We start from the raw sequence: 25,717 nt of genomic DNA, 5'->3' as shown, positions 1-25,717 counted from the left end.
CCACCACCCAAGTAGAGAAATAAAACAAGCACTTTTAATTCTAGCAAAACTCCACACATCGTATGCTCGCTCTGAACGAGTAGAGAAGCGATCTTGCTAATTAACACAAGTGCAAACTCAGTTTCATCGTCAGTTACGGCGAAGAGGCTCACTACACTTACACTCCCGATCGCGCCTGCCACTAGAAAACAATATATGATGGCAGAACAGGCCGTGGCTGTCCATCTGCCCGCCTACTCACAACATCGGCTCGCAAACACGGAGTAGAAGCTGAGGTGCTCCCACTGCGCACACCATGAAAGCTGCGGGCAGTGTCGAAACCGCGTGATGCTGCGCACAACTACCAGCTTCAATTCAAGGCCATGCCATTTCCGCTCGCGTTACGACTCGTTCTGCTTTCGGATACGCGTCAGCCGGAGAATCGCTGTGACCATGGCTGGGACGCATACGCCGCCATTACAGCGACAGCCACCAGTGCTTAGCAAGAGCCAGCGCCGCACAACAACGCTCCAGTTTGTTTTGGTTAATGGTTCTCAACTTTTCCGCCAGGTGCCGCCACTTACCCGCAAAGCGCAGCGGAAATGTACCGCTATCGCGCCGAGGGTGAGGAGAATGGTGCGGCGGTTGCATAGGGCGCGACTCACCTCGCAGCGGGCACCTTGGTTGCGTCGCGCAGGCGTGAACGCTATGTAACCGGGAGCGCGTAAAGATGCGACGTGCTCCACCCGCTACTTTATTCTTCGTTCTTTTTATCGCCCCACAATAATTTTTTTGTCCTAAGGGCAGGGAACTCGGAAGCCTAACAAATGCGAACGCGCAAGCGTTAGTGGGGTGGTCGTCACGCAAGAAATAATGGCCCTTCATGAGCACAATGAATCGGGCAGCAAAATTACGTTGTGGCGAAATACGGACCTATATCCGGATTACAGTCCCCACAATAGTTCATGACGGCTTAAATGGATTAAATGCGCGGTCATGAAAATCCGTAGACGCCATTGGCTCGAGGGCCTTCTTTGAGGGGCATCCACCGCTTCGTCCTTGAGTAGTATCCGAATATAGTACACAAAACTGCACCGTCTACAAAGGAGCAGAATAGAATTAGCACAAAATTGAAATTGAATTACGATGCTTTCGCATCTCGCACGTTAAGTTCCCGGTATCTTTTTTTTTATTCTGCGCAATGCTAATACACTTACGAACGAATCAAGGAAGTGTAGAGTTTAATACAAACGGAGTTGTGTCAGACTGCTCTGCCACATTGCTACCGCCAGCCATTTCTGACGGGGTCACGTTTTTTGTTTTTTTTTTTTTGTTGCGGAAAAGTTTTCACTATTATGCACCAGTAACAAAGGCAAGCTCACAATTGCCAGTGGTGACACTGGCGTCATTGGAACTGTTGACTCTAAAGGCGAGAGACACGAACTCGATTCGGTGACTAAACATGTGAATTACTAGCTTTAGAAATCCTCATAAATTCAAAGCGCTAAGTTACGCGCGCTGCAGATCTACCGGCGGTCCACACATGGCTGAGTGGAACGAGACCGCGAAAACGCACGCACGAAAAGCGGTTCGAGATCGAATATAAACAGCATAAGCATAGAGTAAGACTATTTTTTGTGTCGGCTTCCTTCGCGCGTGTGAGTGCGTCATAAAAAACTGACCAGGAGACTGCCACGGACAATATGGCGCCTTCCAGTTGGCCGAGGCCCGACTGCACGATACAGGAGGGCACAGAACAACAAATGACCAAAACACGCGAGACACCGCCAGAGCAGCCAATCACGACGAGAGAGGTGCTTTTTTCCAAATACGGGCGGGAAGAAGACGGGGGGAGTGGCAAGAGGGAAGGAAAGTAGAGGGAGGAGGGGGCAGCATGCAAGGCGACGCCTGGCGTGGCGTGCTGGGAGGAGGGAGAGAGAGAGCAGGCAACATCGCACGTGGAGGAGAGAGGAGAACGGATCGAGTGGTCTCGACGACGAAATCCCGGAGCTTTCTCGGCGCCGCAGCCGTTTCCACGATCGGAGAAGACAATTCGCAGGCCGCCATGAGCGAGGCTAGCTAATAAAGAAGCTCCCCCACCCCCCTATTTTGATCACCACCAAAACTCGGCATAGCAGCGCCGATAGCAACGCGGAGGGTGTGAAGAGCTGGGGAGGAAGGGGGCATGCAAAGGCAGGAAGGAAGCACCCTCACGCCTGCGAGTAAAATGCGCAGCGAATCGGTCGCAAACGTGTCTGCTTTGAGCCGCTCCCGGCAGCCATTGTCGCAGGAAAAAGTGCGCCTTTCAACAGCGGAGATTTCAGCCTCTGGAGAAAATTATTCCTTACTCTCTGCGGGCTGAATGCCACGCAGACAACGCCTGCTGATGGGAGGAACCTGATGATCAAACAGGTCAAATTGTGCGCAGGATGCTTAGCCGCAAATAAAAAAAGACCATCGAGCGGGGCCAACTATCGTTCAAGGTTGCGAGACAATCGTCCAAGACGTACATATATCAAAACAACTTTTTTTTTTTTTGCGGCACTCGATTCAAATTTTCGGATCATCGATGACGTCGGTAGTATTAGTGACCTGACCGTTGGCTGGAAGAGGATGCAGATGCGGTACCCACTTGATGACCTCGCAGCGGTTCGCATATTAAAAACGGCGACACCCGCATTTCCCTTTCTATCCCGTAATTGTTAAAAGCTCCGTTTTCGGCCAAAATAGCCTCTTAGAGATTAGAGCCTCCGAGAGTAAAGAGGAGGCCGGCCAGCTGGCTGCACTGGCTGGCGAATACGCGCGGTCCGGCCGCGTATATATGCTGTGCTTGTTCTCGCTTGCTGTGCGCAGTTTTCCGCCCAATGGCAAAGGATCTCCAGAAACGGAAGCCAGCGACGTGAGAGGAACAAGGAAGTGAGGGCGCGCCATTTCACACAGGGAGACGAAGTCCTGCGCCGGACAGCGGAGTCGAAAGCAAAACAGAAGCCCATCGTCTGGAGAAACGCTAAGCACCAGGCAACTTCCAAAAGCATCCCACAGACCAGAACTACAAGACTGTCAGACCATTTTCTCTCCGCATATTCTTGCGACAAAAAAAAGAAGAAGCAAAAGCATAAAGCCTCGTTTAACACGTCACCGCTGCTGGTGACGCTCCAGGCAGAGACTCTCTGCCGGGCCTGTGAACACTATCTGGCAGGGTGAGATATCACCTCTTGCCTCTCAAATTCTAAGGCGGGTTGCTGCCGATCCGACTCGCACAAAGACAATCAGGGCTCCTGGCCATCAAGGTCTACGAGGCAATCAGGCCGCCCGAGCGCTTACACACAGGGCTCCTCATCCTAGGTCTCCCGGTTCAGAAGCTCATCATAACCGCATTTGCGGTTCCGCGAAATTTTAAATCATTACAGCGACAGCCACCGCCGGTCATCAACTGCGCTGGTAAAGCGGGCGCGAGACGGGGCCTCGTCGTGCGGTGTCCCGGGCTAAGGATACCGACCATGCAGCGGGGTCTTCTGATCCCAAACTCTCTTTTTAAGCATTAAAAAAAGTTTTGCGCCACCACCTCCTGTTCATTTTAAAAAGCCGCCGCTCAGTGGAGACAAACACTTCAGTTGTGAAGTCGCTCACTCTTGCGTGTACCAAGCGAGCGGCTTGCAGGTGGTGCAAGTGGGTGGCGGATCCGCAGTCAAAAATGGTTGATACAAGCAATTGCTTCGCTTCGTCTTACACCCCATTTTGCACCAAGGGAAGCGACGGCACCGCCTCTCCTCTTATTGTTTCACCTACAACACAATCATTAAGGGAAACAAAAAGGATATTTTTTTTCGAGGTGAAATAGTGCTTTCTTCGATACAGTATTGGCACCGGTGGTGGCCCCCCCCCCCACCCCACACACACACACACACACACACACACACACACACACACACACACACACACACACGCGCGCGCGCGCGCGCGCGCGACTGAACAATACAAGGCGAAACACCCTTTATGCTCCATGCATATGGGGAGAATGTTCACAAACGCAGGAGCGAAGCCATCACTGCACTTCCATTACCATGGCTCTGAAGTGCTCGACAAGACGCTATAGCCCCATTTCAGACTTTCTTCTTTCACTCCCTCCTTCCTCCCTTCCCTTGCGGCGCGATCGCTGTGCGCGGTACTGCACAAACTTACGAATGACAATGAAATGCGCATTAAATCATTTTTTTTACCTCAAATCTATGTAAAAGAGGGGGGGGGGGAGTTGAATTCCTAAGACCAATGGATGCTGTATCGAAGCGCCGGTTATTCAGGCGCTCAAACGTGCACTGAAACACTTGCAGCAGCGTTTCCTGCAGCATAGGACCAATAAGGTGTGCCACCCTACATCGTACGCGGCGCCCCAGCTCTCCAACGAACGCCAACTACATCTGTCTGACCGACAGTCACGTACGATTATTCATGCAAGTACAAATCTTGTTCATTGAGGGTCTCGGAAGATTTCAATGCCATTTGTTCAAATGTCCACTACTTAAAAACATGTGCATAAGGTCAGGCGTGGCTTACGAAGTGAACTGGTGGTGGTGGAAAACATTTATTAAAGGCCATTTAGAGGAGAGAGTGTGTCTACTTTACGCCCATAAGGCAAGCGACAGTAGGCCCGAATTTGTTGCATCGGCCGCCGCCTGTCCTCGCAATACTTCAACTCGCGCTTTGATAAGCCCAACATTGACGACGCCGAAGAGGTCTCCAGACGTGTGACTACTGATTTCACTATAGTGCTGATGCGCCCGTCTAGCGAGGCGGGTATAGCATTTTCCACCGCAGTCCGGCCTACATGCGCATACAGGGAAATTTGAAATAGCCCCTAAATATGTTCATCTTTTGTTGTAATTATTTTTCGCTCTCCAAGCAGCGCGACCATCTGTCCTCCCCAAGCCATTGCGAATTTGTCGCGGCCACAGCACCCACGCACATGGCGCGCTCCGATCAGCCGAGCAGGCAAGAGAGCGGCGTCGCCGAGGAAGGCAGCCGCAGGATAGCAGCAGCTAGCCGCCACCTCGCCATCTTGTCTGCAGCGGCCGCTGCACCTGGCGGAGTGGCCGAAGCGCGAGGAGAAGGGGGATCACGACAGCGCAGAGGTGCAGCGGCAGTCGGGGAAAAAGGCGAGACTCGGTACTGGCAACGGAGCGGAGAAGGGGGACACATACACGCATACTGCACGTGTCGACAGAGCGACACACAAACACGACGCAAGCGGCGCGCTTCGCTGCTCGGAGGCCGCAGTCGGGCTAGGCTGCGTGTGGCGCGGTGCGCACGCAATCCGACGCACGCACGCGCGCGGGGCGGGGTCAGCCCCTTGGGTCAGCCGACTGCGTCGTCGCCCAAGGGGGAACGCACGCACTCAGGCGGCCCCAGCATTTCAATCGATTAGGGGACGAGAAACGAGGAGGGGTAGGAGGAGTGCAGTGCCTACACCGTGTGTGTCTCTCAATCAAGCGCCTCCCGCGCCGCCCAGCCTTTGCAAAATCTTGAGCCGGTATTCTTACGGTCAGCCATCGCCATCACTTTCAACGCAGCGGGGCTAACTGTTATTGCAGATGCTGCGCGCAAAACCGACACGCGAAGCGGTTCACCAGACGCTTTGCTATTTGCATTCCTCCGAGTCCCCAAGCTGACGCAGAACACATTGCATATGCCCTATTAAACCGGTTTGAAAAGCACCACCTCTCCCTCGAAACCGGTTTGACAAGTCTAGACTTCAGAACGAGAGCAAGGAGGGGAGGGGGGCAGCACATCAGTCGCCCTCGACGGCTTCGTCTCCGCAGCTAATTTTGCGCACGTTGACAAACGAAAACAATAAAAAGAGGACGGATATCGATTCACGCCGACGCGACGCGTATGGCCAGTTTCTCCATCAAAATAACGTCACCGTTTTAACTCTCGAAGTGAAGGGCTTCCATCCAATCACTTGCATCCCGTCCGACTGCGACAACTAGCACGCGCACAGCGGATGCACATCTGGCATAAGCGAAGACCTCGCCGCACACTGAGCCGACCAGCACAGACACACGAGAGATGCTGGGGCACAGCAAACGCAAGCAAAAAGGCTGGCCCCAAGGGCACCTAAAATTATCTCGACGCCATCGTAGACGCTCAATACGGGACTCCATACGGCAAATGCACTGCACGCGGTTTATTACAGACTCACTGTTTTCCGCCTTCTTCGCACGCGCAACCGATGTTGGCACACAAACCAGCGGTCCAGTAGATATCCGCCATGCTGCGCGAGGGTCGCGGTAAGGCCTTGTCTTCCACGGCCGATGGTATAGCGCGCTCACGGCCCAGGGCATTGCGCGCGCGCGGGCTAACCGCAATTTCGTTGCTGAAGCCACAACCACGCGCCCCCCTCCCCCCTCATCACACCAATCCTGCAGCATGGCCAACAGTGAAGGCCATCTGCAATATTTACGAGCACTCCTCCGTACTGCGCGCGGCGCTGCAATGCACAGGTCGTTCTTGCTCTAGGGTACACAGGTCCTCAGAAAGGGCGCCTCTTCACTCGGCATCCGTTTTACTCGGCAAGTGTTCTCTGAGGTTACTGGGATAACAGAAGAGAGCCCACATGCACGAAAGCTAATCTTCTGTACAGTGCTCTCCGCTGCTCTCTGTTGTAAGCACCGATGGGACTTTTTCTTGTTCACGGACCTATACAATTGCGCGTAAGAAGTGTCTGAACTCCTGATAATGAAACTCGATCAAAAAAGGTTAAAGGAAGCAGAGTAAATTGAAACGCAAAAAAAAAAAGATTGTTTCTTGTTCTTTGCAATCACTCTCGCTGCCGCCAGGATCACAGCCCTCCCCAAACGTAGTTAGCATGAGATGACGTCATCATACCATGACCATCATGAGTAAATCATTATCATTTCCATGAGCCACAAGACCCATTACATCACTTAAACATGACCATGACATCCTTACACATATATAACGCTGATGACCCCACTGCCAGCTGATAGCAAAAATCATGTCTAATTATCTAAAACCCTATCAGTTCCTCGTCATTGATTTCAGTTCCTCCTAACACATCATGTGCCTGCCTCCTCAGCCGATACTCACATGCCGCCTACGACTGTTCTCCCCTGCACTCTTCCCTAGCGGTTGGGGAACTCGGCCACATGTGATGCAAATCCTGACCTCTCGGGTATGTATTCATGCAGCAACGTCCTGACATCACCTTGCAGAGAATCTTCACGCAATGCCCAAAACGACTGGCCAGCTTTCCGCTCTTCCTTGTCCACTTTCTGGTTCCTTCCGTTAGAGCACTGGAGTGCATCAATTCTCGAAAACTACAACAGGCCCACTGAAAGTTTACAGTGCACCACGAAAAATCCACAAACTTGACTCCCACCTCTTTGCACTATGAAACCGCCTTCGTAATGTGGTAAGGCTCTGGAAATGTAATTGCCTTCACCGATCCGTCCGTAAGCGCAATCAAGTACCGAAGACGCTCAGACCTATGACTTCTAGTAGTGTTTTCTAACTATATGGCACCATGCGCAGGCAATGATGACTCTCTCCATACAAGCAAAGCAGAGCTGCTCTCTAAACGGCCGGTACCGATCCAGGCACACAATAGTAATCATATTATTCAAGGCACAGGGAAGCACTGTAGACCCTCGCTGAGAACATCGTTTCTCGCTTTTTTCCCTACCACTACTTGAAGTTCTCTACAAGCTCCGCTTCCTCCACTAGTGCAGCCTCCATCAGAAGCAGATAAACCTTATACCACGATGGAACTTAAAAAACAGCTGTATGTACACTTCCATGCTGTTATGCCCGGCGCTGAGATATCACTAACAAGATGCTCAAAAACCTTCAAGACGCAGTGCTGGAGACACTATTACAGCATATTAATCATGGATGGCTTACTGGTCAGCTCACTGACCCATGGAAATTGGATAATGTAGTGCCCATCTACAGATCCGACAAACCCTTATCAGATTTTCTAAACTTGGGTCCTATTTTACGTCATATTTCAGCAAGCTTATGGTACCAATGTCCCTCAACCCTGTATTATGGCTGCAAAAACAGAACTCTTCACTTAACCCTTGTATGATAGACTTCCGCAGCCATTTGTGTATTCAAAATGGCTGCCATCACTCAGGGTGTACGCCACACCAAGGGTCTCGCAGTCACACGGAAAAGTTGGTGTCTGCTTAAACAAACGCTTCTGACAGTGCATCCCATCATGCGATCCTCATTGGCATCAATAGACTATTGGAAAGTGGTGAGCGCAAACATAAAATAAATCATACAGGAGGACCGATCACAAGCATTTGTGGTCGTCAGCTTCTCTGTCAGGGTCTCGACCTAAACTATCTACCTTACTCCCTTGGACTCACCTGAATAATGTTTCTGTCGTCCCTATTTGTCGCAGCGTGTCCCCAAGAACACGCAGGTCACACAGTGGCTCGGGCTTGGCCCCTCCCTGCCGATCCCCTCGGACTATTTTCACACGGACACCTCTTCCACTGGGCTTTCCTGCCACACTGTTGTCGCGTCTGAGCGTACCTCCCTTTCCCACAGCTTCTATTCAGGCATCCCTGACAAGAACACTGCCTAGCTTCTTGCTGTCACCGAGGTGGCGAGCCTACTTCACCTCCTCCCAGGTGACCTGCAGATCCACACAGATAGTCAAGAGGCTGCCATCTAGCCGTTCTCAGCAATACCTTTCAGCGCACCATCCACAACCTCAGGCGTCGTGCACAGCATTCGTATCCTACCAGGCATATTTTCCTCAAATGGACTGCTTCTCGCTGTAACACTGAAGGAAATCAGTTACTACCCCTGGGCCCTGCATTACAGAGGTTGGAATCTTCTTCCTCTCTGATTCACTTCGGTTTGCTCGTCTCGATGACGCCTTTACACCCAACCCCACCTCACCTCATATGTCGGCCGGATCACCCAGCTTGCTCTCACTGTGGTGCGTTCCCCAACAACCCCTATCTGCTTCCCTTTGCTGTACGAGGTCTGTAAATTAAGTAATGAGACTTTTTCAGCAAATAACTTTATAATTCAACTAAAATGAACTCATGTCTCCTTCTTAAATAGTTCTTTGGAAACCAATAAAGTGCCTGAGACTTTGTTTCCAGTCATCACAGCAGCACTGGAACGTAGAAACAGAAATGGCTTTTAGCTGGTCAGTACACATTCTCTTTCTCACTTTTTTCGGCCATGGTGAGGTTGCAGTGTGTCACTCCTCAATTTGATGTTTTGTTTCTAGATTGTGCCCTAAGATTCACATTTCACCACCTGTAATGTCATTCGTGAGAAAATCTGAATTGTTTTCAATCTGCTGCAGAAGGTCAAAGCATACTCCCTTTCTCGTCTTTGCTGAGAAGTGAAGGTTTTTTCAACCTTTATTGCGCAAATTTTTCTCACCCCCAATTCGTGAGTCAAAATTTGATGAACGGTTGTATGGTTCAAATTCAGCTCATCTGCAATCAATCTGACGGCTAAACAACAGTCGTATCACAGGAGGTCTCTTTTCCGTTTCACGCAACGTTCCTGCATGCCTTTTGAGGCTTTACAAAAGTTTCAGCTGCATTGTCTCCGAATTTGAAACAAATGAAACAAAACTTGATCGCACAGCGTCGCTTGTAACTGTGCTTGCTCTTTAAGAACGAAAAAAAGACTCGAATTTGCGCAAAGTGCACTCACAGTCCATCGGTTAAAGTGGCAAGGTTCACGCTTCAACTGAAGGTGTATGGGTCATTTACCTCTGACCAAGGGCATGAAGAACACCTCAGTGTTACCAGATCAAACACTGTGAGAGCCGTCTCATTACTTTATTTACAGACCTCATACCTCCACTGCAGGCATGGCCAGCAGATTCGTCTGCACTGGCGCTCAAGTGCGCGCCCCTATGCACCTGGGTTCAGAGCTGGGCCTCTCATGCAACTCCCCCTCCCCCAAATCTATAGTTCCCTGCATCGGACTGGGGGTCGTGTGGTTAATAGTTTTGTTTGCAGTTCCCACCGAAGCACATCATGTGACTTTCAAGGTAACAGACATATTGGCTCACGGGCAAGTGCCAAAGGTTTACAGGCTACCGCCTGTAAAACAATTAGGCGGGCAACAGGGAGTTTGCTAGTTTGGAGATGTTCCGTCGGCATGATGAACATGTGCACCAACTGCCTCCAAACGCTCAGCGCGTTTGAGCCCCGTGAAGAACAAAAAATAAGTAGGTAGGCGACTGGACAAGGAGCAGGTTGAAGTAGTTATAATTAGCAACCATGACTTGAAACCTAGGGATGCCTTGTGCCACTACTTCGTGGTACGCCTGAAATGACCAGCATGACAGCAGCATGATGATTGTTCAGGTGGTTTAGGTTTAGTTTATGGTGGTTAACGTCCCAAAGCGACTTGGGATATAAGGGATACTGTAGTGGAGGGCTCAGGATAATTTCGGCCACATGAGGTTAAAGTGCACTGACATCGCACAGCACATGGGTCTCTAGCATTTCACCTTGACCAAAATGAGAGTGCCGTGGCTGGGATTGAACCTGCGTCTTTAGGGTCAGCATGCGAGCACCATAACTGCTGAGCCACTGAGGTAGCTCGACAGTACAGCCATGAAGTCTAACTCAGCCGAGGTCTCTACTCTCTATTGTGCCATGCAGCTAAAGCACTGGTCTCAAGGTCAAAAGCAAACTTTCCTTCATGCGTCGTAGCATGCAATGAGGGCACGAGGGAGGTCAAAGGAGTGGCATGACTGCTGCTCTAGCCTTCCTTTAGGACACAGCTCCGGTGGTTTATGCGATGCCAAGAAACTTTCACTGGCAATGCCTGGTTCTGATTGACAGCTGAACAACAGCAAGAAATGCAAAATTATGCAGTCACACAGTTTCATCAACTTCATGAACTGATTTAGAGTACTCAAAACGAACTCAAATTCGATCCGCAGTGTTCCAAGAGAGAGCTTTGCATAGCTGCAAGGAATGTCTGGGCATGCGGAGGAGGAAGAGGCACCTTTAATGAAGACTGGAGAGATCAGCCTGGTTATCTGTCAGGCAGCCTACGAGTAGGTGTGACACTTGATACGAACCCATTCGATGTGAACACAACACCTCTGCAATGCAGAACATTTACACTGCATTTTTCACCAGCATATATGTGTGCCTCAAATGCTAACTTCTGGACAGCAAGATGAAACTTAATAACAAATATAGGTGGCAGATGCCCCTCTAAAGAGGCCCTCCGCCCGATGGTGTAGACTGATTGCCATGGCATCATGGTTAATCCCCCTGCATTGGCTGAAGTGACACAGCATAGAGCTGGCAGGTGGACGGGGATTAACCATGCCGACTTGAGAATCTGTCCACATCGTAGGGATGGAGGGCCTCGATCCTTGGAGGGGAATTGGCTGCTTTGCTCTAGACTTGTACCCATTGTATTGGACTACGGACCTTTACATCGCATACACATCGAGACACCTTCTATCTGGACAGCTGCGAAGCAATTCCACTATCACTTCGACTGCGCTAATGCCATGTGCACACGAAAGTTCAGCAAGCAATATGGCAACGCTTACAGAAGCAATTTGTCACAAAAGAACTAGCAGCTTCTGGGCTTGACACGTGCAACAAATTTGTGCACTGCTGGCATTCATTTAGGTAAGCATTTTGTAGCGATAGCTACATTACGCTAGCATTTCGAGCCTTCAGCGTGACGTCACCGCCACGTGGTCACATGGTGCGTGGTTGGTCATGTGGTGCGAAGCAGCTGCCGGCGGCGCAGCGCGCCGGCGATACCGAGTGTGGGGAATGGAGAAGGTGGGGGGAGAGAGTGAATCCACGTCCACGGACGAAGATGAAGAAGGAACGCCCAGCAAAACGGAGCAACGAAAGACTGACTTTGCAATTCGACTGAGTGAGTTCCACTCGGCCAGCTGTAGCTATCACGTCACTCCAGAGCTAAACCACAACCATTTTTTTTTTTCATCAGCAGTCAACATCTGCTTTTCATCCCGAGAAACATCCAAGCACTACCTCATGGATGCACGGGAAATAAGACCTCGCGGGGACGGTGCAAGCTCTGCGCATGCGTTGCCCACGTGTAAGACGAACGCATTTTTTTTTCATGTCCTTTGAATCAGTAATAAAATCAGTGATCTAAGGTCTTAAAACACAAGACTCAGAATTTTGCACAATCTTTTACAAAACAACAATTTTTCAAAGCAGCTCAATGTATATCCCTTCACAAACACTGCAAGTCCAACTTGAGAACAAAATGATGAAATATGTTCCTCAAGGTTCCGGTAGAACAACTGAGAGTATGCGAAAATTTGAAGAAAAATAAAGGTGACCTTTTTCGTTGAATTTGCATTGAGCACATCAGGCGACAAGCTTTTATATATGCTAAATACTAGTTACATTTCATCGACCCTGCTTAAATAAACTGCATGAGGCCAGATTTGTTTAAGCTCTTTCAAGAACGGTGCAATATATTGCCTACTCTAAATATTCCAGAAGCCTCATAAATATTCCTTGACTTATCTAGTCAGAGTACCAGCTTTATTTATATTGGCGATTTAAGTGACATATCGAAGCAGCGTACAATATTAAGTATCTGTATCAGAAATAAATTTCAGTTCTGTATCTTGTGTCGATGTCAGAAATACAATTGTTGAGAGTATTGGGTATTAGTATTGAAGATACTTTTTTTTGAAGTATCGTGCCTGGCACTGACTGACACAAGGGGAGTTTTTTTTTTCTAAATGAGCCAAATATGCCTTACAGTGATATCTAAGCTGTTATATGATATACTTTACATGTTACTCCACCTCAACAGAAGCTGAGAAAAAATTCAAAAGTTTGTTATCCTCAGAAACACTACGAGCATTGAAAAAATCACAGAATGGTTAAGAGGGCTAAATGTGAATGTTCGAGCATTAACCATGGTGTGTCAGCAAAGAATTTTTCAGACTCTTTTTTCTTCCGCTAAGTCTGGTCTATGGTCTATGCATGGGGGGTTCAACGTCCCAAAGCAACTCAGGCTGTGAGAGACGCTGTAGTGGAGGGCTCCGAAAATTTCAACCACCTGGGGTTCTTTAACGTGCACTGACATCGCACAGTACACGGGCCTCTAGAATTTCGCCTCCATCGACATTCAACCGCCGAGGCCGGGATCGAACCCGCGTCTTTCGGGCCAGCAGCCGAGCACCATACCACTCAGCCACCGCGGCGGCTCGTCTTCCGCAAAGTCATAGAATAGAATAGGCTAATAAAAAAATGACAGTTGATTTGCCAAACGTGAATTAGGGTGAGCTAGCACTGTATAGCCATTGTTTTGCATCCTTGGCAGGTTGCCATCTACCAGAAGGGCCGGAATGACAACGGCAAAACACGTGAATGTGGTGATGACGAGTGATGGCACGCTAAAATAACATTGCCGGCCCACACTGCCAGAGGCACAATGGGCTTCTCGCAAAGTCAGACAGCAGGAGGTGAATCCAGACTTGCCCAGGACTGCAGTGATACTCCGAAGTATCACTGCAGAAAGCGAAAAAAAAGGTTGTGTGCTGGGCTGGGGGCCTCCTGAACCCATTCTTGTCCAGTGGTGGGTTTCAAACCAACTGCCAGCCACAGCTGAGGCAGAGGCACAAGCAGCAAATCCCTCGCCCACCCATGCTGCCAACTGAGGCAGGTGGCACTGTGAATGCTGCCACCGCCAATGGCGTGAAACTGAGGAATGAGCTAATGGTGTAAAAAGCCGTCTTCCCAAGGATTGTCTGTGCACTCTGTTAATTCCTGCATTTGATAAAAAAAAAGCCAGTAATTCCTACCTTTATTCATATCATGTGATATCTATAGGCTCAAAGCTCATGTGCTCAGATTTTAAGATTACATTCAAAGGCAGAGGAAAAGGAATTTCAACAAGTGAGATGCAATAACCACTGAATCAATTGGGAAGAACCAACAAAGAAATACTCAAGGAAACTAAGCTGCTGGCTGCACCACTTAAAGCAGATTGCAAATAAGGCACCATAACTGGGACACAGTTCCAAATGCACAAAGAAGTTGAAGACAGCTCTACAGATGGAATCTCGCCAGCTAGCCTAACATAAATGCTCATAAACTGCATTCTTTTGTGGTAGATGCTTCTGCCCCTGGCAGCTCAGGAAAATATTCCTTAATGCTGACTGAAAAAGATTCTCACACACTAGATTTTTTTTTTTTCATTTTCAAGCTATACATCACGATGATGCCACCTGCAAAGAAAAAAAGGGTAATGAAACTGCTCCTCCTACCTTTTTGAAGAGATGGCTGTGCCGTGTCACGTTTGCCTGGATGGGACTCTCTTCCAATGAGGCAGCATGGTTGCCGCACCCTGACAGGGAAGATGAGAAATAACATACAGTGAAATACCACTTAAGCATACACCACTTGAACAAACTTTTCAGTTAATCGGTCATGTGCACTGTAACATGTTTCAGGTGAATGAATTTCAGCATACTGCAAATTCAAGGTCAGTGAATATTTTTACAAACATAGCAACTCAGAATTAATCATCACTTTGGCAGCAACTTTGCCTGTGGAACTTCAGACAGCATAATTATGAGCCTGCACAGCTTAACTTTTAAAACTGCAGGATGCCATTTCTGCATTAGTTTTGTATGGCTACACAGTTGGCTAGTAGCTTGAGCGGTACAGCCAAACATATTGGCTAGCATGCTTACCGGATCTCGGCTTGAGCAGAAAGTCACGGAGCATGTTTCTAAGAGATTAACTTCAGCAAGAGGGGAATTAATGCGTCTACAGAAGTCAAAAGCCTTTACTACCCAGCAGGTATTTGCAAACTTAAAGGATGCGTAAGAGCAATGGTGAACACAAAAGATCAGAAAAAAATTACTGCACACTATCAAAAGTGCCAAGCACACAATGTATGCAATGCATGGTGGTTTCAGTATTGCTCAATCAATGCACTTGGGAACCATTTGAATGCATGACATTTACTTAGCTCATGTAAACAAGTGGCTGCACCCTCATTTCAAATCAGCGAACTTTCACTGACAAACACTTCCTTGAAGTCCCCTAAGTTCGTTCACTGCAAGTTTGTTTACTATTGACGGCCTCCCACTGTATACGCAAATATAACAAGTACTGCCAGGAAATGACAAAAGTCCACGGTTTTAGATCTCTATAGCCATGACAAGGGATCTTGGCATGTTTTTTAAACATACCCAGCAATTCTGGACAAAAGCATTTTTGAGCGGGAAACCGTTTATGAACAAAATTTTTTCATATAATGCAAAATTTCACTATAACAATCAATATATCTGCAGATCACCCAAAAGCAGTCTTGTATTTTTTTTTCTATTCACGTTTTTGCTATCGTCAAAAGCGTTCCCCCATTGGTTTTCTATGGCAGTCTCAACTGTATGATGCAATCGTTGGAAACACTTTAAAAGATTTTGCTACATATCAGAATAATGAACCATTACCTTCAATATTTCCATAACAGTGTCTAACAATTGTCCAATTTTAAGAATTTTTGCCCGAGAAAGCTGGACTTGCATTCTTTTTAATGCAAAAGCATTATACGGTTCGACACAAAAGCCACCCAAAAAGTGGCGACGCTACAAAATTCGCAAATCGCGATTGGTTTCGAATTGCTTTCACATCATCAAGGGTGGGAAAATACGAAATGTCTAACAGTAATAGTCAGGACTAGTACTTACAACTGCACAGACTACAAAGTAATAGAACAAAATTTGGAATAAATGTGGAATAGAATAGGAACAGAGTGGAACGGAATTGAAATATAATTGGAATACAAGTGCAATGCTTTCACACTGCTCACATATAAGATCCTTAAGTGCCCCTGGTAATTTTTGTAGAGATTGCAAGCACACAGAAAACTAACTACTGTGCCATGACCACAGGCCAATTATTTATACTTCGCATGCATGAGCCCCCCTGAATGTGGCATTTTTCACTTGCAAAAAAAAAAAAGTAAAAAATGTCGGATAAAGAGAAGATGCAAAAGCAAGGCCAGTGAGATCAAAAATGCAGCTCATGAATTAAACACGACTCTGGTAAAGTGGCAATGCACTGAGGCTACAATGCCAATCAATACGTGCTAGCCTTTCTCATTTTTCTCGTTTATTAAACACGCCAAAGATCAGCAGGAAAAAAACTTCACAGTACTGCCACAGTGTCGGGTCTGTCATGCAACGAGAAGTGACAACCCACTGCCATCCGGTTGAAAGACTGAAAGCAGAGCCATCAACTATCACGCACCCTTATGCATTTACCTGTGCAGGTCTCATAAACTGAACTGTCCTGTCATGCTACAGATGGCACCTAAGTGAATGCGTTACAGGAAAACAGTGACTGATAGTCATTCCGCATGTATTTCTCTCTTCACAACTCAGCAGATCACATGGGCGGCGGTAGTGTCTGCTTACTCTTCGTTCAATCCAACCAGCTACTTTTATGAATTAGAAAGACAGCAGCATACATTGCGAATGGCTTGAACTAATAAAGCAAGGTAAAGCTCTCTTACCTCAATTAGAACTAAGCCATTCAAAATAACTAATCAAAATTTATTTTTCAGAACATAAGCACATAATTTTGACGAAGCAATATTTATAAGCATTGCAAAAGAATAAAAAAGGCATCTGATTGATTTCTTTTCTTGAAGCAGACAGTCAACTTAAGTCCTACTACAGTTTTCCATGATTTCTTGCTTTCTTATGTTTTACACATCTTACTGCAATCCTTCAGCTGAAATCCACAACTGAACATATAATAACGCTTGAAATGGTGTACTAGTAGTTAACCTTTAAAAGCTCGAATTGTCAAGGAATTAAAAAAATAATAATTTTCCTCCACATTATGCTAGCTGATCCAAATATTTGTTAACACTGCTAAAATTTGAGAAATTGGTATGTTGCGAATTAGAAACATTGGACATTTGGTCCATTTTGTGCAGTTTGAGTTCCCTGAAAGACTGAAAGGTCTAAAACCAATTGAACGCACCAGGACAGAGACAATACTTCATTCAAAAAATGTGCTTGAATGTCCTAACCTTCTATGCTTGAATTTTGACACACTAAATGACAGAACAAAAAGAAAGGCATATCAAATCTGAGATATATGCCAACAGGAATAATAATAATAATAATTTAATCACTGCTTGCTTGTCACACTTTTCCATAATATATTTTTGACGGTTCTAAGCACTGCACACACATATAATACAGAATAAACTTTTTTGATGCAGAAAACTGGACTCCCCAAAAAATCATGGAGAATGTTATGCAAACAAGATACACAGGCACTGAGCATTTAAATATGCTAAGGAAACTTTCCACAACGCTCACCTCACTAAAGCAAATTAAGATTACTCCCCAAGGCAAGCTCACACAAAGCCAGTTTGGGTGGCATACAACATGGTGTAAACAAAACAAACAAAATGTATTGAAAGTTAAGCATTGCTTCTGTCGAAAACAAGTATAAATCTGCATAAATAGTATATTCAGACCTCTAGAAAGGTCTCTTAGCTTTCCAGCGCAAAATAGCAGCCGTTAATTTTTTACGGGGATATACAAAAGTTCACACAAAGTATCATAATTGACGGAAACAGAAACATCAAACTGCCAGGACTTGTCTGGTAAACAGTTGAGGGATTGTGCAATCAACTTAAGCTTTGATGATGCAGGTTACGCTTGAAACCGCAAAAAAGAAATTGATGTTATTACTGGTGGCAAAATATACTGTTTCGCAAAATATTATTTACTGCATTTGCTATATAGCATAAGAAATCCTCATATTTGCGACCATCATCACATTGTCAAAGAACCCCAGGTGGTCAAAATTATCTGGAGCCCTCCACTATGGCATCCCTCATAGCCTGAGTTGCTTTGGGACGTTAAACCCTATAAAGTACAACCGACGCTTATTTTGCCTGAAACAAAGAAATCACTTCTAGGTGGAGCACACTCTCAGAGAAACCTGTCTGCTTTATACACGATTGTGCACAAAGCTTGTCAAAGGGTTAAACAGAGATAGCTGTAACAAAGCAAAATCGTACATTTTTCACGCCATGCCATCCTAAACCCTAAAGTGAGACAGACCAGACTTCCTGAAATCAAGTCCCAATCATTCAACCAGCCACTCATCACAAGGCCTTATTCCCCATCAAGCCATCTATCTATAGTATAGTTAGCTTTGTTAAACAGCGTCCGGATGTCAACTGCGATGTAAATGTCCACTCACAGTTCAGTAAACTCTTTCTTTCCTCAAAACAAAGAGAAAAGCATCCTTTGAGGGCTCCACCCTCCACAACTATCCAGTGCAATCACAAAGTTGCCTGGAAAATTTAAGTGCTTCTGCACTGAATGCTGTACAAAGGTAGGATAAACTGGGAGACCAAGAGTGATTAAACAGCATAAAGGGCCAGAAATTTAGAGGTGCAGTTCTTTATGTTTTTATGTTGATTATAACAGGCACTCCATTCTCACAACAGGTCACAGGCCCCTTGCAGTGGGTGCTTCTCATTTTGTCCTGATCTACGGCACATCAGATGCACACAGCAAGCCTGGTCCTTTTTGTTATTATGAGCTACAGCATCTCTTTGACAAGTTTGTTCAGACCAATGCAGATATTATCCTCAATGCTGACTTGGCTGTCATCTTTCCTTCTATGGCTCTCTCATTAATGAAAAACTTCTTCCTGTAATAGCAAGAGATGCTTAGGGGGACTGTCCAGGGTAAACAACGCCAACCTCCCACACACAAACTTAAAATTTTAAAGGAGCACTGAGGGCAAAATAAAGTTGGCCTGCATCGATACACTGCGGCATTTCAACAACGAAGAGACCACTCTCATCGAAAACAGAGCTCTTAAAGCTAGAAAATACCAAAAATTAAAACACAGGTGTTGTCACCAGCAGATTTCGCGAGTAAACTGCGTGCATTGACAAAAAATTATTGGTCCATTCCGAAAGGCTACACTACACCAGTATTCACTTCAAAATGGAGGAAACAGTCCTTCATGGCGTAGGTTTTACAAAACTGCACCCAGCAGCAGGAAAATTGTTTAATTAAATTTTATCATCAATAAATGCATAGAGAATTTTTGCTGAGAACAATCATTCAATGGGGTTGTCCTCAGCGTCCCTTCAACGACGTTATCAAGAGCGTTCTCAAGAGTGACCCACCTAATTATATTATTTCAATAGGCTTAAGAGTGAGCACTTTTGTTAGAGGTGCAACACAGCCATCGGTGTCACTTTTTCACTTCGAGGGATGCCAAAAAACCTGGGCGTCCTCCTTTTCATGTGCACTTATAGCTTTTTTCCTTATCCAACTTTTTCTTTTCATAAAAAGACTGCTAATCATCATGGCAGAGTTCACATCAAACATACACCATGACATGCACAGTTTGCATTCTTTTCTTTTTTTGCCGTCTGGTCCTGCTCAGACTACCAGCTCAAGACACTCATCTTGGATCTTCATGCAGCACTCAAACATCTTAATTAAGGCAAGCATCAAACCTTCTGTTCATGCTATGCACATACCTACATTTCCACCAAACAAACACAGTCTTTGGTGACCTAAAAACTTCGCTGAATACTGCTTTCCAACCATGCTTATCATCAGGGTTTTAAAATGCATAGAATTCTCCAGGGTTTTAAAATGCATCGAATTCTCCACTAACATCCAAGCTAAACAGCACACAAAATATTAGCTAATGTATGTTACACAACATAACCACTATCTGAAACAAATACAAAGAGCTTAAATGACCTCCTTAACAGATGTATGCTGTCCACACTCACAAAGCTCACAACAGGTCTCTCTCTCTCTCTCTCTCTCTCTCTCTCTCTCTCTCTCTCTCTCTCTCTCTCTCTCTCTCTCTCTCTCTCTCTCTCTCTCTCTCTCTCTCTCTCTCTCACACACACACACACACACACACACACACACACACACACACACACACGCACGCACGTACACACACACATGCAAACAAACAAACACACATGTGCGTGTACATGTGCATGCACACACAGCATGTCAGTTTCTGACCTAAACAAGAACTTCTCACAATAAAGATAAGTTCATTTCAAAAAGTTTGTACTTTTACTAATACAGACATATACAGGGACGTCCAATACGAAAGGGAACAACCAGTCTGCACAAAAATATTTTCTGGCTATTTCTCTGCTGAAGTTGAAAACGATTTTCGAGGAAAACTATTGAAGAAACAGCAGAAAATAGCGCTTGTCATACATAGTTACGGAGCAGTCATTAACTGAATGCTCAAACATTGTTCCCTTTTATATTGAAGGACCATGCACGCATCACACATGCACACACACATGTCATATGCATGCATGTACAGTCACAGCCATATAACAATATGAAACCCTCCAAAGCAATCAACCTCATCTCATTCCTTCCTAGTAAAAATTATGTAGCACTTAACAGTTAACACATATGATGGCAAAAGCCACTCGCACGCTCATACATAAATGGGGAACTTTCCTATCTTTTTTACTCAGTGATTAAAAGCAAAATGTCTAAATGTGCTTCGTATTATCCTGGCCGCAACTGTACATGTGCAAACTAACGTATACAGTCTGTAAAAATTGTCAAGCCCACTGGACAGGTAGAGGAACTCTTGTAGCATGCCTGAAATTTCAGAGCTCTACAGTGGTGCTGGAAACGGCCTGCTACATGGCTCGACAGTAAATCCATTTCATCTATTTTCATTTTATTTTGTCTCTTACTCTCCCCCTTTATCCCAGGGCCTTTAAGGGTGTAAGAAATGATGACATGATGAACCCTCCTCGGCTAGACACTTTTTAAAAAGGTTTTACATTTGGTAGAGTACCTTGTCCAGGAAACTATCTGCATAACATTACAAACGTAACAAATATATGGGAGCTAACTAAAGAGTTGCGATTGCATCTAAGGAGCACTGAAACAATAAAAATATGATGATTCTTAATAAATTGTGACTTAATTCAAATTAAAACAAGTGCAACACCTGACGGCGAGAAACATAAAATACAGAGGTCCACAGTGCAATTACTGTTCTGTAAAAAGGAAATTTTTACTTAACTTCGCACGACTGATTTCCTAACAAAACATCAGTGCACCTAAAAGAACACACAATACTGCTCTCAGTATTCAAATTTAAGGTGCGTAATATAATCATCATCATCATCAGCCTGACTACGCCCACTGCAGGGCAAAGGCCTCTCTCATGTCTCTCTAATCAACCCTGTCCTTTGCAAAGTGTGGCCACCGTATCCACGCAGACTTCTTAATCTCATCCGCCCACCTAACTTTCTGCCGCTCTCTGCTACGCTTGCCTTCTCCTGGAATCCACTCCGTTACCCTTAAGGTCCAGCGGTTATCTTGCCTTCGCTTTACATGCCCTGTCCAAGCCCATTTCTCCTTCTTGATTTCAACTAGAATGTCATTAACCCGTGTTTGTTCCCCCACCAACTTTGCCCATTTTTGGTCTCTTAATGTTACACCTATCATTTTCTTTCCATAGCCACTGCGTTGTCCAGAACTTAAGCTGAACCTTTTTCGTTAGTCTACACATTTCTGCCCCATAGGTGAGTACCGGTGAGATACAGCTGTTGTATATTTTCCTCTTGAGGGATATTGATAAACTGTGATTTAAAATCTGAAAGAACCTGCCATGTGTGCTCCACGCCATTCTTATTCTTCTAGTTATTTCCTTCTCATGATCCAGATCAGCGGTCACTACCTGCCCTAAGTAGACGTATTCCCTTACAATTTCCAGCACCTCGCTACCAACTGTGAACTGTTGTATCCTTGCGAGACTGCTGAACATTTTTTTGGTTTTCTGCAGGTTAATATTTAGACCCACCACTCTGCTCTCCTTGTCTAACTCATTGATCATGCTTTGCAGTTTATCTACTGAGCAAATATAATAATATAATATATATTTTGCATAATATAATGTAAGGTGGTATGTATATAAGGTATAATATAAAAATGTAAGGTACATATTTCAGCCAAATGAGCAATGGTGTTGAAGGTTAGTCCACAAGTATGCACAAAAAGTATTAATTACATAATTTGATATATAAATCTAATAGCTCATCTACTAGCCACATGAATGAAACAAGAAAATATGAGAAACCAAGAAAATGTAACGAAAGATGCTCCCATGGAAAAAGGCAGCCAGCCATACTAATTTCTCACATGTAACCCAAAGTAATATAATAAACCTGAAAATAGGAATTTTCGTATTGAATATGAAATTTTTTTTATGTGCACTTCAAGGTTAACGTGCTTATCATAAGCTTGAACTTGGTATGCTTCACAGAGTGTTGCACTCTAGAGAAAACAAATTTTTCCTTATATCGTCTTTGCAAAGAAACCTCCCCTTCCATATACCATACTATCACATACAGAACACTTTGTTGTTCTAAGCAGATAGACAATAGCTGCACCTTGTTCCCAAGAGATAATCGACAGCTCGGCTGAAGCCACATCTGCAGCAGACTGCCCCTTCTTCCACCTGTTTCAGCCAAGCACCAGTCATAAGGGCAGACTTGATTAGCAATCAGCCTTTCTTTGAAGAATTCAGCTCCATGTGAACTGCTGTTTCACAATTGTGCTGTCACAGAAGAACTGATGAGTTCATTGCAGGAATTTATTAAAGGTGCATAGTAACATATGTGACAGAGCAATAAAGCTAGCCTGGCCAATGCCCTGCTTTTGTCTTCCACACTGCACTTAAGACAAAGTACTAAGCATTTGTGCCGCGGAACAGAGCCCAAAAAACATTTAAGTCCAATTTCACAGGTGAGTGCGGTGAATGTAAGCTACAGCACACTGCTTCAAGAATGTTGATTCAAAGTCATAAAGAGATCTAGAGGACACCCTTTCACTGAACACTGCTATAAAGTCACATACCACGTGAAATGTGTTGCACATACTCCACAGAATCCCTCTGCATACAAATCTTAAGAGGAAGAGCCCAACAGTATGACGCAGAAATACTTCGAACAATTAGGAAGCACTTATTTGGCATTAACCTATTTGCAACCAAATGCACCATTAAATAGAGAGCCTATCCTGGGACAGAAAGTACGGTTGCCACTGCATGAACCTAGGAACAAAATTTTTTGCAACTAGAAATATTTTAGAAATATCTGAAAGCAAATCGAGGTTTCCTATTAAGTTACATGGCCAGGTATGCACATATGCACACATATGCGCACATATGCCAGGTATGCCACATATGCACAGGAATTTCTTCAAATAAACTAATATCCACAGATACCACAGCAAAAGTATGCATGCAGAAAATGGGGAGAAAGTAACCCATATGCAAACTACATCACCTAATGGTCAGAATTTCTATGTGACAACATGAAACATGAATGCCATAAAAAAAAAAATGTTTCTCGTGCTAGCAAAACAAAGATTCAAACCACTGCCAAATGAAAGCAGGGCTTTTGTTTTCTGCACTAAAAAAATCTGGCACCCCATCTTAGAGGTATGCCCTGTTGGGAAACTGCAGAATGAATGCAGGGGTGTTAAGTGCACCTCTCTATTTTACAAAAGTAACCTCACATATCTGACACCTTGCTTTGCAGGACTGCAAATGAACCACGAGCTAAGCAATTCGATATATTGATGCCTAACGTGGGAAAGATAAATAATTACTATTTTCTCTTAGTTGCAGCAGTCAGAAAACTTCAGAGAGACCACAAAAAAAAAAATGTAATGACCAGAGTGGCAATGTCACATGCATCCACTGCATGGGTATAAGAAAGTCTCAATAGGAGAGACTTAACAGTAGTTTCACTATGTAAGAGTTGCATCCGCACAGTTATTCAAGGTATAGCAGCATGCAAATCATTTACCACACGATGCAGTTTGACAATAACTAAGCACCATACTCGGAACTCCAGCCAAGTGCAGTAGCAAAGAGGAACATTGTTGAGCAGTGGAAACCTTGTGCATTGTGCCGCAAATTTGCATTACTGCATGCTACTGTTGCGTGGCTTAAAGAATAGTTAGGATGCTAACTTCAGTATTGCAAAGGGTACTTGTTTTACTGTCAGATTTAAAATAAGGCTGCGCGGCACTAACGTATACTCTAACAAGATGTGTGCGGCTTGTTGCCACCATGCCCAGCAGTCAAAATGTAACCTGCTTAAAAATGAGTGGAAGCAGACACAGGCAGCTCAAGAAAGAAACGCCAACTCAGCGACGGGTAAAAATGCTGCTGACCGTCACCGAGGTCAGCCAGCCCCGATTTCTCTCGCCAAGAAGCACGGTCAGTGTGCGCAAACGATCAGGCGACAATCACCGCAGCGGAAGGCAGGGAAAACCAATTTTTCGTATAACCACAGGTGTGCAAGTGGGTGGCTGTGAGTGCACAATAGGTAGGACACTCGACGGAAGGTCAATCGAAACAGCTGGTTATCTGCCTACGATCGCAAAGGTGCAAACACCTGGGCAAAGAAGTTATTTTAAAAAGCGACCGCATGGATCGGCGCAAAGAAATCGCTCTGAGGGCTGAGTTTCAAGAGAAAACCCCGTGCGCATCAGCCCGAGCCCCGATTCTGCGCTAAATTCGCACATCATTTTGAGCGCCCTAGCACGACGCAACTCGCTGGAAAAATCTGCCCGCATGCAATCCGATTGCAAGCGACCGCAACAGAAGAACGTTTCAGTGAAATAACACAACGTCCCAGGCAGAGCAACAGCGCTACATGGCTGCAGCCGTTCTATACTGAAATGAAACGAACCTGCGGAAGGCCCGAATCCATTTGATTTCCTTTTCCAGTCCTTCAACTATAGCCGCGACCTCGGGATTGATTCGCGGCGGCGATCAAGAAGCTTATTTACAATACGTCTTGCGGGCATAGGTTACGCCTGCTACGCACACGTCGCACTTTGAGTAGGGCGGTTTCGTGCCTGCCTCTGAAGAACCCGATATACAAATAAGAAATGCCGAAAATACCGACAACGGTGACTCGTCCCTGAAAGGAATCTTCTCTCGGTGCACTCAACCTTCGCGAACTGTAATTTTGTTCTCTTTTGCAGCCGAACGATCGGGAGTGTCCCGCACCACAACGAGCTCAGTGAGAAGCTACTCGTGGCCTCTTCTGGCCCTGTTCTCGCTCCGCCTCGCACAATCGGCGTAACAAGAGTTAAAACGTAGACGGGAAATGTCCGACGCCACCGCATACACGCACACACAAGCGACAGGCCGCTACGTTACACGCTTTCGGACACACTGCCTTGCGCTCCGGAGTTCACTTCCGAGATCGTTGATTGTCTGAGCGGGCGTCAAGTGTCGTCAGCGCTCACTCGTTCCAGCAGTCAAGTTCGAAAAAAATGTCGCGAGTACCCGTCACGGTGACTCGAGATTCCGGCACACAGTGCGGCAGACCCCCTCCCTCTCTGCTAATGCGACTGGTAGCAGTACGCGCCCTGCGCCCGCGCTGACCACTTTACTGGGCTCGATCTTGGTGCGGGGTCCAATGAGTACTTTCGTGACCGGTCTGCACGGCTAATAAACGCTCCCAACAGCGTAAAATCGCTGTTCCCTAGGCCTAATGGCGATGTTACAAAGCAGAACACGGCTGCTTTAGGTGTTTAAAAGTGTGCTCACTACTGCCCCTCACTGTATCGACAATTTAGTTTTTCCAAGAGTCAGCAGCAAAATGAAAG

General features: G+C 45.8%; 1 protein-coding gene and 1 long non-coding RNA gene across 16 annotated transcripts in view; one reads left to right on the top strand and one right to left on the bottom strand.

Annotated features, from left to right (window-relative positions):
- Positions 1–25,717, bottom strand: part of Tlk (Tousled-like kinase) — a 127,115-nt gene that overhangs the window by 100,719 nt on the left and 679 nt on the right. For 5 of the 12 annotated variants that reach the window (XM_077658650.1, XM_077658635.1, XM_077658642.1 and 2 more), the window contains one exon: positions 14,282–14,361. The gene's annotated coding sequence lies outside the window, so the exon portion shown is untranslated. Of the gene's footprint in view, positions 1–14,281; positions 14,362–24,789; positions 25,616–25,717 lie in introns of those variants that run through there. The other 7 variants (XM_077658643.1, XM_077658652.1, XM_077658651.1 and 4 more) reach the window with 7 other exon arrangements.
- Positions 25,578–25,717, top strand: part of LOC144125346 (uncharacterized) — a 32,563-nt gene continuing 32,423 nt past the window's right edge. For all 4 annotated transcript variants that reach the window (XR_013313374.1, XR_013313372.1, XR_013313373.1 and 1 more), the window contains exon 1: positions 25,578–25,717. This is a non-coding gene — a long non-coding RNA (uncharacterized LOC144125346).

The sequence above is a fragment of the Amblyomma americanum genome, chromosome 3 (genome assembly GCF_052857255.1).
Source record: "Amblyomma americanum isolate KBUSLIRL-KWMA chromosome 3, ASM5285725v1, whole genome shotgun sequence".
Taxonomy (NCBI): domain Eukaryota; kingdom Metazoa; phylum Arthropoda; class Arachnida; order Ixodida; family Ixodidae; genus Amblyomma; species Amblyomma americanum.
This window is presented reverse-complemented; position numbering and strand designations above follow the sequence as displayed.